The sequence below is a fragment of the Echinops telfairi genome, unplaced genomic scaffold, assembly GCF_000313985.2.
Source record: "Echinops telfairi isolate 266 unplaced genomic scaffold, ASM31398v2 ScPeMD7_7468;HRSCAF=8506_0, whole genome shotgun sequence".
Lineage (NCBI taxonomy): Eukaryota > Metazoa > Chordata > Mammalia > Afrosoricida > Tenrecidae > Echinops > Echinops telfairi.
In genome coordinates this window covers 43,108,562-43,112,915 of record NW_022111369.1, presented here as the reverse complement: position 1 = coordinate 43,112,915, position 4,354 = coordinate 43,108,562, and positions in this window count along the sequence as shown.

Here is a 4,354-nt window from a genome sequence, read left to right as displayed (position 1 = left end):
ACCCCCACTGTCATGATCCCAATTCTACCTTACAGGTCTGGCTAGACCAGAGCATGTGCATGGGTACAGATAAGAGTTGGAAACACAGGGAATCCAGGACAGATAAACTCCTCAGGACCAATAATGAGAGTGGTGATACGGGGAGGGTAAGGGGATTGGGTGGGTGGGGGGCGGGGAAGAAAGGTAAAACCAATCACAATGGTCTGTGTATGGCCTCCTTCCTGGGGGATGGACAGCAGAGCAGTGGGTGAGGGGAGACATTTGTCAATGTAGGCCATGAAAAAATAATAATTCATAAATTGTCAAGGGTTCGTGGAGGTGGGAGAGTGGGGCAGGGTGGGGGAAAAGAGTGAGGAGCTGATACCAGGGGCTCAGGTAGAAAGGGGTTTTGAAAATGATGGCAGCAAATTTACAGGTGTGCTGAATGCCATGGATGTATATCTGTATTTTGAAAAGAGCTGTATGAGCCTCTAATTAAAAAAAAAAAAAGTATGGTCAGATGCTCCTTACAGGCAAGGATGACAAGACTTCATCTTACATCCATTGGACATGTCGTCAGTCTCAGGAGGACACCATGCTTGGTAGAGGGTCAGCGATGAAAGGAAGAGCCTCCAAGAGGTGGGTTGACACCCTGGCTGTAAACAATGAGCTCCAACGTGACAATTACGAGGCTGGTGTAGGACTGGGCAGTGCTTAGTTCTGTTTCACATGGGGTCGTTATGGGTGGGAACCTACCAAGAGCACAGAGCTGAAGTATCTTGTTCTCGCCAACCTACCAGGCTCCCGTTAAGGCTCCTACTGTCACAGTAGGACTCCTTCAAATCCTATCATCCCCCTGGGGATTGATGAGCCTGAGCTCATTCTACTCCCTTGCCTAGAACATCTATCTTGCTTCTCTTGGTTCCACTTCCTTGAGAAAATCTTTTCAATGGTGACAGGAAGAATAAATAGCTCTTTCTACTGTTTCATAATCCCATTATTCATAATATATTTCCCCCACCCCCTCCGGGATTTGGTTTATGAGACTCTCTCAGAAGACTATGCACTAGTTAATGGTAACAGAGGCCTTCCCCATCCCCCACCCCCATCCCCTTTTTAAATTGTTAGTCCCTAGATGGTTATGAGGAGGCTTAGTGGCATAGTGGTTATGGGTTGGGCTACTAACCACCAGGTGAGCAGTTCAAAACCACCAGTTTGTCCCAGGGAGAAAGACGGGACTTTCTACTCCTGAAAGAGTCACAGTCTCGGAAACTCACAGGGGTCTGCCCTGTCCTAGAAGGTCTCCATAAGTTGGCATCACCCAATGGCAGTAAGTTAGTTGGTTTGGTAAGGGTTGAGTACAATGCTGAGTACATATTTTCCAAGATTTCTAAATCTTTTTAACAACCCAATCACTAAAAACCAAATGCTGCTGAATCAATTCTGATTCACGGTGACCCAGTGTGTGTCAGAGTTGAGTTGTGCTCCAGGGCATTGTCAGTGATTGGTTTTTTGGGGGGTGTGGTAGGTGGCCATTTCTTTCTTCTGCATCAAATGTGAGTGCACTTGAAGTTCCATCCCTCTGTTTAGCATCTGGACTTAGTAAACCATTTGCACTTTCTTGGTACTCCTAACAGCCCTATTAGGAAGGAACTATTATTAATTTATTTTAATGATAAGGGAATTGAAGAACTGAAAGATTAAGAAACTTCAATAAGGCTGCACTGCTAGGAAATGAGCAAGACAGGTTTCAAACCTAGGCGTTCCATCCGGCTGTCCTTGGCACCCAGCAGTGCCTCAGGAGAAAGGTCTGGCATTTGACTTTAGAACTCAGCCAATAAAGCCCCACAGTGTTATGCTGGCACACCTGGGGCTGCCATGAGGTGGCAAAGACTCTATGGCCACAGGTAGTCTTGCTGGAGAATGAGTTTTCCAATTGCTTCATACTGAGAGTTGGCATATTGAAATTACCTCCCTGGGCCCAAATTATTAAATAGTATTTTTATTCAATAAAAGGGGGCTTCAAAATGTTTAGTGAAAAAATTCTACTATCTTTTAATTTCATTTTCTCAAGAACTTTCAAGAACTGGCAAGACAGCCCGGGGAGAGGGTTCTATGATGAAAAAAAGGTGAGAGGTGAGGACTCAGGGTGCCTGGCCCGTTTGTGCTCAGACCCAGTCTTGCAAAGCCACCAACCTCTGAAGCTTCCACCAATCCCTGGCCCCCAACTTCAAGATGTGGAGGGAATGCCATTTTTGCCAGTGTGTTGGATTTCGATTACCAATGGAAATGTTTATTTTGAGGCGAGGAGCGGAGAGGTTTAAGGAAAAGGAAAAGCACGTGGATTAAGCCTCTATTGAATTCCTTTGAATTATTGAGTCTACCTGGGAAGAAAGACTCGTCCTCTTTTTCCAAGAAGCAGTTGGAGGTTTTGAACTGCAGACTTGGCTGTAAGTAGCCCAACATTTAACCACCCTACCACGGGGATTCCCCTAATGCAGAGATGATTAGGTTATAATATAGCATCTTTCCCCTTTGACTCCTTTTTAACTGATTCGAGTTATTATTTTCTGCTTTCTTTTGGATCAACATTTCTCTGTGTTTTACTTTGTTATTGTTATTGGGGCTCACAGTGTTGCACATGAAATCCAGAATAGGTAAGTCTATAGAGACGGTAACTAGATTACTAGTTTCTTAGAATTATGGCAGGGGAGGTGGAGAAAATGGGAGCTAATGAGTAAAAAAATGAAGGAACTGTCCTATGATGGATTGTGGTGATGACTGCACAACTCTTTTAAATACATTCAAACCATTGCACTGTATGTTATATGAATTATATGTCAATAAAACTTAAAAATAAAGCATTGCTCATTGTCAATGTGAAGGTACACGCAGAGAGTAAACTCTCAGTGATTTTTTTCTTAGCAGAGTTTGAGAGAAAAACTGTAAACTTCTGTGATTAGAATAAACTAGTCTACCCACAAAGCCCATATCTCTAATCTAGTCAACTGAGCTTCAAAATAAACATTTACAAGCAAACAATACCAGTCAATGCATATATGCTTTTAAAGTCCTGCAGGCTGCTCTTGTCAAGATAACAAGAAATGTGAATGGCGTGAGACTTTGCACCAGGGCACTGATAATACTGCTGTCTAATCTCCCCTTTGGGGGGGGGGGCACGACAAAATGTCCCTTATAGAAGGAATTGCAGATGAAAGACAATATTCCTCTTTTCCCTATCCATTGGTAATCGAAATCCAACACACTGGCAAAAATGGCATTCCCTCCACATCTTGAAGTTAGGGGGCGGGGATTGGTGGAAGTTTCAGAGGTTGGTGGCTTTGCAAGTCTGGGTTTGAGCACAAACGGGGCGGGCACCCTGAGTCCTCACCCCTCACCTTTTTTTCACCATAGAACCCTCTCCCCGGCTGTCTTGCCAGTGGAACTCAGGGTCGGTGGCTATCATCTCCCCAGGACCCAGCCGCCGCCCAGAGGCTACTTGGCCTCAGCCAAGATGACCAGGCCCATTTGAACTCCGTGGCCCCAGGGAGGCGGAGACAGCGGGAGCAAAAGACGCAAGGCCAGGGTGTGTGAAGTCACCGGCAGACTCGGAGGCGCCCTAGTGCGAAAAGGCGGATTTGCCTTTTCCCTAATTCAGTATGCCTGGCTGTCCCCACTCCCCTGCCCTCCCTGGGCGCAATCCTAAAGCTGGCCAACTGCCCTTCATCGCCTCTACACACTGTGCGCTTCAAACCGACAGGCCCAAATCCCTAATCACCTCGTCACGGTCACGGTCTCCCCCTGGGGCCCAGCGAAATCTACAGCGCGGTGGACACCGCCCCAGTCAGCCTACACGTCCTCAGATCCCGCTATAGGGCCGGCCACGTGGATGGGCAGTGACATTCAACCATCGGCCGGAAAAACCCTAGCCCACGGTGGAGTTCCCCAGCCCCCAAGGTCACCTGCCTGCCGCCGTGGCAGCGCCCCCTTCCCTACTCTGTCTCGACGCGCGCTTTGGGTAGGTCGGTTGTCTCCAGCCATCAAACAAGGTCCTGGAGTCCCCACGAGTGTGACTGTGGTGTGAGCAGGGGGGCTCTATTTATACCCGAGGGAGGCCTCCGTCCCCACGCTCCAGAGCAGTCAACAGCTGCCTCCAGTCTGCAGCGGGGGCGTTTGCTCCCGTCTTCCTTTCAGGCAGGCGGTGGCTGGGTCGTCCGCCGCCGAAACCACTGACGGCCTCTCTCTTGCATGTGGTCCCTTCCTCGGCCGCACGCTACCGTGACAGCCTGACTTTGACTTTCCCCCTTAGGAGGGGAAGGCTCGCGGAGGGGCTGCCGGCCTGCAGCCCCGCCCCGGCCACCCTCCCTGCTGGCGC